This window comes from Lontra canadensis, unplaced genomic scaffold (genome assembly GCF_010015895.1).
Source record: "Lontra canadensis isolate GAN:19392208 unplaced genomic scaffold, GSC_riverotter_1.0 scaffold114, whole genome shotgun sequence".
Classification (NCBI taxonomy): Eukaryota; Metazoa; Chordata; class Mammalia; order Carnivora; family Mustelidae; genus Lontra; species Lontra canadensis.
Window position 1 is genome coordinate 3,886,428 of NW_022631108.1, and position 15,733 is coordinate 3,902,160.

Genomic DNA, 15,733 nt, shown 5'->3' on the forward strand with positions numbered 1-15,733 from the left:
AGATTCATTGTTTATGCACTACACCCAATGCTCTATGCAATACGTGCCCTCCCTAATTCCCACCATGAGGCCCACCCTTCCCCCCATAACCTTCCTTTCCAAAACTCTCAGTTTGTTTCTCAGAGTCCACAGCTTCTCATGCTTCATCTCCTCTTCTGATTTCCCACAATTCACTTTTCCTTTCCTTCTCCTAATGTCTTCCATGTTATTCCTTATGCTCCACAAGTAAGTGAAACCATATGATAATTAACTTTCTCTGCTTGACTTATTCATTCAGCATAATCTCCACCAGTCCTGCCCATGTTGATACAAAAGTTAGGTATTCATACTTTTTGATGGCTGTGTAATATTCCCTTGTATATATGGACCACATTTTTATTCATTCTTCTGTTCAAGGGCATCTTGGCTCTTTTCACGGTTTGGCAATTGTGGCCATTGCTGCTATGAACATTGGGGTACATATGGCCCTTCTTTTCACTACATCTGTATCTTTGGGGTAAATACCCAGTAGTGCAATTGCAGGGTCATAAGGTAGCTCTACTTTTAACTTCTTAAGGAATCTCCGCACTGTTTTCCAAAGTCGTTGAACCAACTTGCATTCCCACCAACAGTGTAAGAGTGTTCCCCTTTCTCCACATCCTCTCCAACACTTGTTTCTTGTCTTGTTAATTTTGGCCATTCTAGCTGGTGTAAGGTGGTATCTCAATGTGGTTTTCATTTGAATCTCCTGATGGCTAATGATGATGAACATTTTTTTCTTGTGTCTGTTAGCCATTTGTATGTCTTCTTTGGAGAAGTGTCTGTTCCTGTATTCTACCCATTTTTTGATGGGATTATCTGTTTTCTGGGTGTTGAGTTTGAGGAGTTCTTTATTGATCTTAGATATCAGCCCTTTGTCTTTGGAGTCATTTGTGAATATCTTCTCCCATTCCATGGGTTGCCTTTTTGTTTTGTTGACTGTTTCCTTTGCTGTGCTGAAGCTTTTTATCTTGATGAAGTTCATTTTCACTTTTGTTTCCCTTGCTTTTGGATACATGTCTTGAAAGAAGTTGTGGCTGATGTTGAAGAGGTTACTGCCTATATTCTTCTCTAGGATTTTGATAGATTCCTGCCTCACATTGAGGTCTTTTATCCATTCTGAGTTTATCTTTCTGTATGGTGTAAGAGAACTGTCGAGTTTCATCCTTCTATACAGAGCTGTCCAATTTTCCCAGCACCATTTATTGAAGAGACTGTCATTTTTCCACTAGATAATTTTTCCTGCTTTGTCAAAGATTATTTGACCACAGAACTGAGGGTCCATATCTGGGCTCTCTACTCTGTTCCACTAGTCTCTGTGTGTGTTTTTGTGCCAGTACCATGCTGTATTGGGGATCACAGCTTTGTAGTAAAGCTTGAAATCAGGCAACACGTTGCCTCTAGCTTTGTTTTTCTTTTTCAACATTTCCTTGGTGGTTCAGGGTCTCTTCTGGTTCCATAGAAATTGTAGGATTTTTTGTTCCAGCTCTTCGAAAAATGCTGGTGGAATTTTGACTGGGATGGCATTGAACGTATAGATTGCTTTTGGTAGTATAGACATTTTAACAATGTTTATTCTTCTGATCCATGAGCATGGGATGCTATTCCATTTTTTTTGTGTCTTCAATTTCTTTCATGAGTGCTCTGTAGTTCCTCAAGTACCGATCCTTTACCTCTTTGGTTAGGTTTATTCCCAGGTATCTTATCATTCTTGGTGCTATAATAAATGGAATCGATTCTCTAATTACGCTTTCTATGTTTTCATTATTACTGTATGATAAAGCAACTGATTGCTGTGCAATGATTTTGTATCCTGCCACATTTCTGAATTGCTTTATGAGTTCTAGGAATTTGGGGGTGGAGTCTTTTGGGGTTTCCATATAAAGTACCATGTCATCTGCTAAGAGATTGACTTCCTCTTAACCAATTTGAATACATTTTATTTCTTTTTGTTGTCTGATTGCTATTGCTAGGACTTCTAGAACTATGTTGAACGACAGTGGTGAGAGTGGGTATCTTTGTTGTGTTCCTGATTTCAATGGGAAGGATATCAGCTGTTCCCCATTTAGAATGATATTAGCTGTAGATTTTTCATAGATAGATTTTATGAAGTTGAGGAATGTTCCCTCTATCCTTATTCTTTGAAGGGTTTTAATCGATTGGATGCTGTATCTTGTCAAATGCTTTTTCTTCATCAATTGAGAGGACCATGTGGTTCTTCTTTCCTCTCTTATTGATTTGTTCTATCACATTGATTGATTTGTGAATGTTGAACCACACTTGCATTCAGGGATAAATCCCACGTGGTCATGGTGGATAATTATTTAATGTACTGTTGGATCTTATTAGTGAGGATCTTGTTGAGAATCTTGGCATCCATATTCATCAGGGAAATTGGTCTGAAATTCCCTTTTGGTAAGGTCTTAGCCTGATTTGGGGATCAGGGTAATACTGGCTTCATAGAAAGAGTCTGGAAGTTTTCTTTCTGTTTCTATTTTTGAAACAGATTCAGGAGAATAGGTTTTATTTCTTCTTGAATGTTTGGTATAATTCTCCAGGGAATCTGTCAGGTCTTGGGCTCTTGTTTTTTGGGAAGGATTTTTTGTTTGTTTGTTTGTTTTGTTTTGTTTTTTATCACTGCTTCAATCTTGTTACTAGATTTTCGCCTATTTGGGTTGTCAATTTCTTCTAGTTTCGGTCTTGGATGTTTATAGGTTTCCAGGAATGCATCCATTTCATCTAGGTTGCTTAACTTACTGGCATAAAGCTGTTGATAATATTTTCTGATGTTTTTTTTTTCCTATTTCCTTTGTATTAGTCATGATCTCTCCCCTTTCATCCATAATTTCACTAATTTGGTTCCTCTCCCTTTTCTTTTGGATTAGTTTGGCCAGTGGTTTATCTATCTTATTAATTCTTTCAAAGAACCAGCTTCTAGTTTCGTTGATGTGTTTTACTGTATCTCTAGTTTCTAACTCATTGATCTCTGCTCTATTCTCAACTGTTTCTCTTCTTGTGTGAGGGGTTGGCTTAATTTGTTGTTGATTTTCCAGTTATTTAAGGTATAAAGAGAGTTGGTGACTTGGGATTTTTCCATTTTTTTGAGTGAGGCCTGGATGGTCATGAATTTCCCCCTTATGACCTCCATTGCCATATCCCATAGGTTTTGAACTGATGTGTCTTCATTCTCATTGGTTTCCATGAATTGTTTAAGTTCTTTGATTTCCTGGTTGAACCAAGCATTCTTGAGCATGATGATCTTTAGCTTTCAAGTGTTTCAATTCCTTCCATGCTTCTTCTTGTTGTTGAGTTCCAGTTTCAAAGCATTGTGGTCTGGAATATGCAGAGAATAATCTCAACCTTTTGGCATTGGTTGAGCCCCGACTTATGACCCAGTATATGGTCTATTCTGGAGAAAATTCCATGTGTACTCTAGAACAATGAGTATTCTGTTGTTTTAGGGTGGAATGTTCTGTATATATCTATGAGGTCCATCTGGTCCAATGTGTTACTCAAAGATCTTGTTTATTTATTGATTTCTGCTTGGGTGGTCTATTACTGAGAGTGGCATGTGAAGATACCCTACAATTAACATATTCATATCAATATGACCCTATTTTGATTAACAGTTGGCTTATGTAGTTGGCTGCTCTCATATTGGGGGCATAAATATTTGTAATTGTTAGATCTTCTTGGTAGACAGACACTTTAAGAATGATGTAGTGCCCTTCTGTATCTCTGACTACAGTCTTTAACTTAAAATCCAATTTATCTGATAAAAGAATCTACCCCAGCTTTCTTTTGAACCCTGTTGGCATGAAAGATAGCTCTGCATCCCTTCACTTTCAGTCTGGATGTATCCTTAGGTTCTAAATGGGTCTCTTGTAGACAGCATATGGATGGGTCCTGTCATTTTATCCGATCTGCAACCCTGTGCTATTTTATGGGAGCATTTAGGCTGTTCACATTGAGAGTGATCATTGAAAGATAAGTTTTTACTGACATCATGTTGCCTATGAAGTCCTTGTTTCTATATATAGTCTCTGTAACTTTCTGTTCTACGTCACTCTTGGGTTCTTCTTTTATAGAACCCCCTTTGGTATTTCTTGTAGTGCTGACTTGGTGGTCACATACCCTTTTAAACCTTGCTGGTCTTGGAAACTCTTTAGCTCTCCATCCATTTTGAATGTCATCCTTGCTAGATAAAGTATTCTTGGCTTCATGTTCTTCTCATTTTGTGCCCTGAATATGTCTTGCCAGCCCTTCCTGGCTTGCCAGGTTTCTGTGGACAGGTATGACATTATTCTGATGGTCCTTCCTCTGTATGTAAGGGATCTCTTCCCCCTAGCTTCACTTAAGACCTCCTTTCTGAAATTATGACTTGTGAATTTCACAGTCATGTTATTGGATGTCTTTCTAGACTCCTTTATCTTGGGGGGGGGTATCCTTTCTATTTCTAGGACATGAATAGTTTTTCCTCCTCCCCAGATCAGGGAAATTTTCATCCAGAATTTGTTCCACTATATCTTCAAGTCTTCTCTCTTTCTCCACCACCTCAGGGATCCCAATAATTCTGACATTGGAAAGTTTTATGATGTAATTTATTTTCCTAATTCTGTTTTCATGGTTTCTAAGCTGTTTGTTTCAGGCCTCCTTCTGATCCTTCCTTTCTAACAGTTTGTCTTTTGGATCACTAATTTTATCTTCTGCCTGGGTTACACTAGCTGTTAGAGTATTTAGATTAGATTAAATGTACTTGATAACATTTTTAACTTCTGCCAGATCAGCTCTCACTTCTGCCTTTAGAGATTCTATGTTGTCACTAATTATCTTCTTCAACCTAGCCATTGCCTGGGTAATTGTCACCCTGAATTCCCTTTCTGCCTTACTGTTTATGTCCATATACAATAGTTCTGTGGCAGAGGGCACAGTCTCTGAATTTTTCCTATGGTGGGTGTTCCTCATCCTAGTCATTTTGGTGAGAGGTGGTTGAGGGAATGTATAGCTGAATATATCAACCATGATCCAGGCAAGTTGCATTCTGGAATGTTTCTGAGGAATCAGAAGTCACCACCAAAAGGAAAGAAAAAATAAAAAAGAGAGAGAGAAAGAGAAAAGAAAAAGGAGGTAACCCAGCCAAAATGAGCCCCAAAAGTAAGATTTATAAGGTACATAGACAAAAATGAAGAAACAGAAAGACCAACAAATGTAAAAGAGAGAAAAAAAAGAAAGTAAAACCTAGCCTAAATGAACCCCAAGAATAAGATTTGTATGGTACCAGAGGAAAAACAAATACACAGAAACACTAACAGAAGAGTAAGATGGCACGGTGGTTTTAAACCCTTGATGTGGGTGAGGAGGATTATTTCAGTTCTTCCTGGGTGTATCTTGTTATCTTTGTTAAAGGACCCAACTTTCCACAGGTACAGAGAAATTAATACTGGTTTATATGTAGGGGTAGTACTGAATAGGGAAAAAGGACTATCTTGAAGCTTGTATCTATATGTATATTTTTAAAAAGGAAAAAGAAACACAGGTATATGTATGAAAAGAGTTCAAGTTAAAAAGTTATTATGGAATATGTTGTATTAAACCTGTAGTTGTAATGGTAAGTAGGTTAAAGAAATAAAAGAACAAGAATCATGAGAATGAATTAAAAAAAAAGAAAGAAAGAAAGATAGTATCTATGAATTATACAGGTTTGGGGGCAATACCGTTAGCTTAATATATTGTTTTCCCCTAATGTTGGGGTTTTACATTTTTAGGGAGACCCTGTGGTGGTTGTCAGCTTGTTCTTTTCGCTTATGTTCTGGGGGAGGGGCCTGCCGCATTGTTTTTCAGTCAGTCTTGCTTGGGCTGAGTCACCCTGTCCCCTATCAAGGGGCTGGGCTCTTTGGAAACCGGTTTTTCGGGCTTTTGTTTTATGGAGGTTTTTGTTCTTTGGTGGTGTTTTGTGTCTTTTTGGAGTTTTTGTGGAAAGTAAACTGTCTGCACCCAGACCTCTGCCTCAGAGAGAAGCATCAGACTGTTCCCCTGAGTGGTTCAGAACACACAGACTCCCCCTCTGCAAACTCTGCTGAACACTGCAACCTCCCACAGGTGGTATGCACCCCCAGACACTGTCCCAATGGTCTCCTGAGATCGCCCCTTTGTCTCTGCATCCCCATACCACTAAAACTGTGAGTGATATTGGCCTGGGGAGCCTGATTCTGGTGTCTGCTGTTGCTGGGACTGATGTCTGGTGTCCAGGCCCAGGCCAGATGCACTCACACCCAGCAGCCACACAAGTTGTGGAAGGCTGTGGGCTGAGGGACCCCAACCGGAGTCCATGACAGGTTCTCTCAGGCACTGGCTGTGTGCTCTCAGACCCCACAGTTGTACAGGTTGTGGAAGGCTGCTGACCTAGAGACCGCCAGCTGCACCCCCACTGTGATCTCTCAGGTGTGGGTGGGAGTGCACCCAGCCCAAGTGGTCATGCAAGCAGCAGAAAGCCACCAGCTCAAGAATCATAGACTGGAGCACTGCTGGACTCTCTAGCATGGGTGGTCACCAGCAGTGACTGTCCTGAGACCGTGGGCTTAGGCTCATGCGTATGACCACCTGATTCCACCAGTTTCCCCTTAAGATCTTTTGCTCTTTTTGAATGCTTTTAACCAGACTCCAAGTTAAAGCTGGTCCCCAATCACAGGACACTTTTGTATTGGCATGTTACTTTCCAATGGGTCATTTCTGTTGTCTCCCTCTCTCTTCTGTTTATCCTCTGATATCAGTCCAGTTGTTCCCACTCTGCTTTACCTCTCCACTGATGTCTTCTCTCTCTGTAGAGATCCAGAAGTGTGTAATCTTGCTTCTTAGGCTGATTTCATGGATGTTCAGAGTGTTCTGGTAGATAATTAGCTCACTTTAGGGGACTGTTTGAAACAGGGTCTCCTACTTCCCTGCCACCTTGTCCCTCCCTCTAACACTGAGTTTTAGTTATTTTTATGAATTCTTTCCAAATTATAAAGGAAACAAAAAAGATGTTGTAAACAAAAAGTATAATAATACTGTTTTTTATATTTACCTATGTAATTACCTTTGCTGGAATCATGTATTTCTTTCCATGGCTTCTAGTTACTGTCTAATGTCTTTTCATTGCAGCCCAAAAGACTCTTTTTAGCATTTCTTATAAGGTAGATCTACTACTAGTAAATTTCCTCAGCTTTTGTTTAGCATGGAATGTCTTAATGTCTCCTTCAGTTTTGAAGGCTAGTTTTGCTACATGTAGAATTCTGTTTTTAAAACCACTTAAATAAGTGGAAGATGGTGGTAAGACCATAAATTCACCCTGTCCCATGTTTACAACTAGATATCACTGACATCCATGTCAACAAAGCAGAGAGTAATCTGAAGACTAGGAGAACAAACTCCAGAAATACAGTTAGAGAAGAAACCACATCAGAGAGGTTAGGAATGGCAGAAATTGTGGTGGGGAATTACCCATTGGAGGGACAGAGTTATAGTCATCAAGAGTGGAAAGCACCAGGGAGCCCACATGGGGAGAATGAATCCCTGTAACATCTGGCCTTGAAAACCAGAGAGGTTGAATTTTGTGAGTTTGTATAACCAGCTGGATCTGAAGCCTTAAACTTTGAAAGTCAGCTGACTCAGCACTGGGCAAGCCAGAGGGCAGATGATAGCGGAGTCCCTGCCCTTAATGAGAGAACAGCCCAGAGAGGCAACAGAATTAATAGTTTGCAAATGCCTGGGGCTAATAGGGAGTTCTATTTATACAGATTTAGGAGCCTCTTGAGGGGTCTCCAGGAACAATGGAGCTTGCAAGCACTATTTTCCCTCCCTCCCCCACCAGTATATATATATATATATATATATATATATATATATATATATATATATATATATAAAAAACAGTGAATCTGCATAGAACAGACACTTGCTACTTGACCTGCCAGCAGTGTGGCTTGCCCACAAGTTCTGAGAACTCACTCACTCCATGCTTCTGGCCTCTACATTGGACTCTCTCTCTCTCTCTCTCTATATATATATATATATATACTTACTGATGCATACCCAGCCCAATTGCCCTGTGTGCAGTTGCTACAAGCCTACAGCCACCTTTATCTACACCCAGGTGCCATGCCCAAAGATGTTACAGGGCCCTGGCCACTGGTGCTCTCTCTAATTTGTGACATGCCTCAGCTGCCACAGGGCTTATGGAAATTTCATCTAAGACTACTGGCTCAGTGCAAATTTTTGCTAACACTATGCATGCCTCACCCAGCTCCCATGCACACAGAGGTTGCATGCCCCCAGACATTGCAAAGATACTTGCTACACATCCTGCCAAGAGTGTGTCGTACCTACAAGTTCTCCTTAGAACTGACACACTCCAAGCCTACTGGCTTCCACCCTGTATTTAGCACACATGTAGTTAATGCAGCAGATGCTCCAGCCAGCCAGACCCAAACAGTTTGCACACCCCAGCCACCCCATTCCCTACCCAGCCCCTACCCACTGCTTCTGCTATACTACACTCACAGCTGCCTCCACTATTTGGGGAATTGACCTAGGACTAGCCACTCATGCTTTATGTGCATGGATGCTACATGCCACATCAAGTCACTGCATGTTCCTTATCACCATTTCAGCTATGAGTCTTGTCCCTGGTCATTGGCTCTAATGCATGATATTCCCCTGGCCACCACCATGCTTTGGGGAATCCAGCCTAGGCCTAGTGACTAAGTGCAAATTTTGCTAATACTGCTGTCCTGTCCCCAAGCCCTCCCACCATCACACCAACTCAGAAACAACCTGCTTATGCCTCACTAACACCACAGAGAGCAAGCACAGCCCTTAACAGTCACTGAGTCAGTGCAGTCTGGACTAAAAGGGGAATCTACTCAAACACAATAGCAGGATGCAAGCAATGCATATAGGAGAGTCTTCTGAAGTGCTAGGTTCCCGTGAACAGTGGACACAGCACTGCAGGGCACTACAAGACCTTTCCTCATAAAGCAACTACTTTTCAGAGCAGAGGAAGTAGCAAGTTCCTTAACACACAAAAATAGACACAGAGAGGTAGACAAAATAAGGAGAAAAAGGAATGTGTCTAAAATGAAAGAACATGACAAAATCATGACAGGAGATCTAAGCAAATCAGAGATAAAGAGTACATCTGATAGAGAATCTAAAGTAATGGTCATAAGGATAGTCACTGGATGTTGTAGGACAACAGTGAGATCCTTGAAAAAGAGATAAAGAATAACATATTGATGTTATTGATAAGACGAACAACTCAAAAAATGAAATTAAAAATACAATAGATGTAATAAATAGTAGGCTAAAGGAAGCAGAGGAATGTCTCAATGATTGGGAGACTAGAGTAATGTGAAGAAAACAAGCTGAACAGATTAGAGACAAACAAATATTGTACAATGAGAATAAACTTAGAGTACTCAGTGACTCCTTCAATAACATTCTCTTTGGGGCTCCTGGGTGGTTCAGTCGTTAAGCATCTGCCTTTGGCTCAGGTGGTGATCCCAGAATCCTGGGATTGATCTGCACATCATGTTCCCTGCTCAGTGGGAAGCCTCCTCTGTCTCCCACTCTCCCTGCTTATATTCCCGCTCTCTCTTTCTCTGTCAAATAAATAATAAAAAAAAATCCTTAAAAAATAATATTCTGGTTTTAGGAATATCAGAAGGATGAAATAGAATAGGACAGAAAATGTATTTGAAGAAATAAAAGCTGAAAACATGCCAATCTAGGGAGGGAAACAGACCATCCAACAAGTTCAACCCAAGGAGGTCCATGCCAAGACACACAGTAATTAACATGGTAAAATATAGTGATAAAAATCTGTAGGGGCGCCTGGCTGGCCCAGTGGGTTAAAGCCTCTGCCTTTGGCTCAAGTCATGATCCCAGGGTCCTGGGAGTGAGCCCATGTCAGGCTCTCTGCTCAGCGGGGAACCTGCTTCCTCTTCTCTATCAGCCTGCCTCTCAGCCTACTTGTGATCTCTGTGAAATAAATAAATAAAATATTTAAAAAAATATGTAAATGTTATAAGAGAAAAGAAGACTGGTACCTTAAAATAAAATCTCATACTCCTATCAGCTAATTATTCAGCAGAGATTTTTTCAAGCTTGAAGAATGTGGCATGATATATTCAAAGTGCTGAAAGGGAAAAATTTGCAGTTGAGAATACTCTGTCCGGCAAAGCTATCATTCTTAAAAGAAGGAGAGATAAAGAGTTTCTCAAACAAAAACTAAAGGAGGTCATGACAACTAAACCAGCCATGCAAGAAATATTAAAGGAGACTCTTGAGTGGAAAGGAAAGACCATAAGTCAGAGCATGAAAAGTAAAAGGCACAAAAAGATTAAAAAATAAGTATTTCCTGTAGAAATCAGTCAAGGGATTTATAAAATAAAAGATATAATATATGATACTAAGTATTTGAAATGTAGAAGGAAGGCGAGTAAGAAATGAGTTCAGAAATAAGTGGCCATCAGCTTAATATAGACTGAGGTATACAGATTTTATAGATAAGCCCAATGGTAACCATAAATCAAAAAAAGAGTAACATATATATAAAAAATAGAGCAGTGTTCAAGTATATTGCTAAAGAAAACCAAGAAACCATGAAGGAAACAAGAAAAACATTAGAAAAAAAAAGCTACAAAACAAGTTACAAAATGGCAATAAATACATATTTCTTAATAATTAGTTTTAATATTTTATTTATCTGTCATAGAGAAAGAGAGAGAGAGAAACAGAGAGAGAGAGAGCATAAGCAGGGAGAACTGCAGGCAGAGGGAACAACAGACAGAGGGAGAAGCAGGCTCCCTGCTAAGCAAGGAGCCCAGTGAGGGACTAAATCGCTGCACCCTGGGATCATGGCCTGAGGCAAAAGCAGACATTTATTTTTTTTTATTTTTTTATTTTTTATAAACATATATTTTTATCCCCAGGGGTACAGGTCTGTGAATCTCCAGGTTTACAAACTTCACAGCACTCACCATAGCACATACCCTCCCCAATGTCCATAACCCCATCCCCCCTCCCAATGCCCCTCCCCCCAGCAACCCTCAGTTTGTTTTGTGAGATTAAGAGTCACTTATGATTTGTCTCCCTCCCAATCCCATCTTGTTTCATTTACTCTTCTCCTACCCTCTTAACCCCCCATGTTGCATCTCCACTCCCTCATATCAGGGAGATCATATGATAGTTGTCTTTCTCCGATTGACTTATTTCGCTAAGCATGATACCCTCTAGTTCCATCCACGTTGTAGCAAATGACAAGATTTCATTTTTTTGATGGCTGCATAGTATTCCATTGTGTATATATACATCTTCTTTATCCATTCATCTGTTGATGGACATCTAGGTTCTTTCCATAGTTTGGCTATTGTTGACATCGCTGCTATAAACATTCGGGTGCACATGCCCGTTTGGATCACTATGTTTCTATCTTTAGGGTAAATACCCAATAGTGCAATTGCTCGGTCATAGGGTATCTTTATTTTCACCATTTTGAGGAAACTCCATGCTGTTTTCCAGAGTGGTTGCATCAGCTTGCATTCCCACTAACAGTGTAGGAGGGTTCCCCTTTCTCCACATCCTCGCCAACATCTGTCATTTCCTGACTTGTTAATTTTAGCCATTCTGACTGGTGTGAGGTGATATCTCATTGTGGTTTTGATTTATATTTCCCTGATGCCGAGTGATATGGAACACTTTTTCATGTGTCTCTTGGCCATCTGGATGTCTTCTTTGCAGAAATGTCTGTTCAAGTCTTCTGCCCATTTCTTCATTGGATTATTTGTTCTTTGGGTGTTGAGTTTGCTAAGTTCTTTATAGATTTGGGACGCTAGCCCTTTATCTGATATGTCGTTTGCAAATATCTTCTCCCATTCTGTCAGTTGTCTTTTGGTTTTGTTAACTGTTTCCTTTGCTGTGCAAAAGCTTTTGATCTTGATAAAATCCCAATAGTTCATTTTTGCCCTTGTTTCTCTTGCCTTTGGCAATGTTCCTAGGAAGATGTTGCTGCGGCTGAGGTCGAAGAGGTTGCTGCCTGTGTTCTCCTCAAGGATTTCTTTGAAAAAAATGGATGGTACTTTGATAGGAATTGCATCAAATGTTTAGAATGTTTAGGTAGCATAGGCATTTTCACAATATTTATTCTTCCAATCCAGGAGCATGGAACATTTTTCCATTTCTTTGTCTTCCTCAATTTCTTTCATGAGTACTTTATAGTTTTCTGTGTATAGATTCTTAGCCTCTTTGGTTAGGTTTATTCCTAGGTATCTTATAGTTTTGGGTGCAATTGTAAATGGGATTGACTCCTTAATTTCTCTTTTCTTCTGTCTTGTTGTTGGTGTAGAGAAATGTAACTGATTTCTATGCATTGATTTTATATCCTGACACTTTACTGAATTCCTGTACAAGTTCTAGCAGTTTTGGAGTGGAGTCTTTTGGGTTTTCCACATATAGTATCATATCATCTGTGAAGAGTGATAGTTCAACTTCTTCTTTGCCGATTTGGATGCCTTTAATTTCGTTTTGTTGTCTGATTGTTGAGGCTAGGACTTCTAGTACTATGTTGAATAGCAGTGGTGATAAGGGACATCCCTGCTGTGTTCCTGACCTTAGTGGAAAAGCTTTCAGTTTTTCTCCATTGAGAATGATATTTGCAGTGGTTTTTTCATAGATGGCTTTGATAATATTGAGGTATGTGCCCTCTATCCCTACACTTTGAAGAGTTTTGATCAGGAAGGGATGCTGTACTTTGTCAAATGCTTTCTCAGCATCTATTGAGAGTATCATATGGTTCTTGTTCTTTCTTTTATTAATGTGTTGTATCACATTGATTTGCGGATGTTGAACCAACCTTGCAGCCCTGGAATGAATCCCACTTGGTCGTGTTGAATAATCCTTTTAATGTACTGTTGAATCCTATTGGCTAGTATTTTGGTGAGAATTTTCGCATCTGTGTTCATCAAGGATATTGGTCTGTCGTTCTCTTTTTTGATGGGAATCTTGTCTGGTTTTGGGATCAAGGTGATGCTGGCCTCATAAAATGAGTTTGGAAGTTTTCCTTCCATTTATATTGTTTGGAACAGTTTCAGGAGGATACAAATTAGTTCTTCTTTAAACGTTTGGTAGAATTCCCCTGGGAAGCCGTCTGGCCCTGGGCTTTTGTTTGTTTGGAGATTTTTGATGACTGTTTCAATCTCCTTCCTGGTTATGGGTCTGTTCAGGCTTTCTATTTCTTCCTGGTTCAGTTGTGGTAGTTTATATGATTCTAGGAATGCATCCATTTCTTCCAGATTGTCAAATTTGTTGACATAGAGTTGCTCATAGTATGTTCTTATAATTGTCTGTATTTCTTTGGTGTTAGTTGTGATCTCTCCTTTTTCATTCATGATTTTATTTATTTGGGTCCTTTCCTTTTCTTTTTGATAAGTCTGGCCAGGGGCTTATAAATCTTATTAATTCTTTCAAAGAATCAGCTCCTAGTTTCGTTGATTTGTTCTATTGTTTTTTTGGTTTCTATTTCATCGATTTCTGCTCTGATCTTTATGATTTCTATTCTCCTGCTGGGTTTAGGGTTTCTTTCTTGTTCTTTCTCCAGCTCCTTTAGGTGTAATGTTAGGTTGTGTACCTGAGACCTTTCTTGTTTCTTGAGAAAGGCTTGTACAGCTATATATTTTCCTCTCAGGACTGCCTTTGTTGTGTCCCACAGATTTTGAACTGTTGTGTTTTCATTATCATTTGTTGCCATGAATTTTTTCAATTATTCTTTAATTTCCTGGTTGACCCATTCATTCTTTAGAAGGATGCTGTTTAGTCTCCATGTATTTGGGTTCTTTCCAAATTTCCTCTTGCGATTGATTTCTAGTTTCAGAGCATTGTGGTATGAAAATATGCAGGGAATGATCCCAATCTTTTGATACTGGTTGAGACCTGATTTAGGACCCAGGATGTGATCTATTCTGGAGAATGTTCCATGTGCACTAGAGAAGAATGTGTATTCTGTTGCTTTGGGATGGAATGTTCTGAATATATCTGTGATGTCCATCTGGTCCAGTGTGTCATTCAAGGCATTTATTTCCTTGTTGATCTTTTGCTTGGATGATGTGTCCGTTTCAGTGAGGGGAGTGATAAAGTTCCCTACTATTATTGTATTATTGTTGATGTGTTTCTTTGATTTTGTTATTAATTGGTTTATATAGTTGGCTGCTCCCATGTTAGGGCCATAGATATTTAAAATTGTTAGATCTTCTTGTTGGACAGACCCTTTGAGTATGATATAGTGTCCTTCCTCATCTCTTTTTATAGTCTGGCTTAAAATCTAATTGATCTGATATAAGGATTGCAACTCCTGCTTTCTTCTGATGTCCATTAGCATGGTAAATTGTTTTCCATCCCCTCACTTTAAATCTGGAAGTGTCTTCAGGTTTAAAATGAGTTTCCGTAGGCAACATATGGATGGGTTTTGATTTTTTTATCCATTCTGATACCCTGTGTCTTTTGATTGGGGCATTTAGCCCATTAACATTCAGGGTAACTATTGAAAGATACGAATTTAGTGTCATTGTATTTCCTGTATGACTGTTATTGTATATTGTCTCTGTTCCTTTCTGATCTACTACTTTTAGGCTCTCTCTTTGCTTAGAGGACCCCTTTCAATATTTCCTGTAGAGCTGGTTTGGTGTTTGCAAATTCTTTCAGTTTTTGTTTGTCCTGGAAGCTTTTTATCTCTCCTTCTATTTTCAATGATAACCTAGCTGGATATAATATTCTTGGCTGCATGTTTTTCTCGTTTAGTGCTCTGAATATATCATGCCAGCTCTTTCTGGCCTGCCAGGTCTCTGTGGATAAGTCTGCTGCCAGTGTAATAGTTTTACCATTGTATGTTACAGACTTCTTTTCCCGGGCTGCTTTCAGGATATTCTCTTTGTCACTAAGACTTGTAAATTTTACTATTAGGTGACGGGGTGTGGACCTATTCTTATTCATTTTGAGAGGGGTTCTCTGAGCCTCCTGGATTTTGATGCTTGTTCCCTTTGCCAGATTGGGGAAATTCTCTCCAATAATTCTCTCCAATATACCTTCTGCTCCCCTCTATCTTTCTTCTTCTTCTGGAATCCCAATTATTCTAATGTTGATTCGTCTTATGGTGTCACTTATCTCTTGAATTCTCCCCTCGTGGTCCAGTAGCTGTTTGTCCCTGTTTTGCTCAGCTTCTTCATACTCTGTCATTTGGTCTTCTATATCACCAGTTCTTTCTTCTGCCTCATTTATCCTAGCACTGAGAGCCTCCATTTTTGATTGCACCTCATTAATAGCTTTTTTATTTCAACTTCGTTAGATTTTAGTTCTTTTATTTCTCCAGAAAGGGCTTTTATATCTCCCAAGAGGGTTTCTCTAATATCTTCCATGCCTTTTTGGAGTCCAGCTAGAACCTTGAGAATTGTCATTCTGAACTCTAGATCTGACATATTACCAATGTCTGTATTGATTAGGTCCCTAGCCTATGGTACCGCCTCTTGTTCTTTTTTTGTGGTGAATTTTTCTGCCTTGTCATTTTGTCCAGATAAGAGTAAATGAAGGAGCAAGTAAAATACTAAAAGGGTGGCAACAACCCCAGGAAAATATGCTTTAACCAAATCAGAAGAGATCCCAAATCATGAGGGGGGAGAAAGGGGATAAA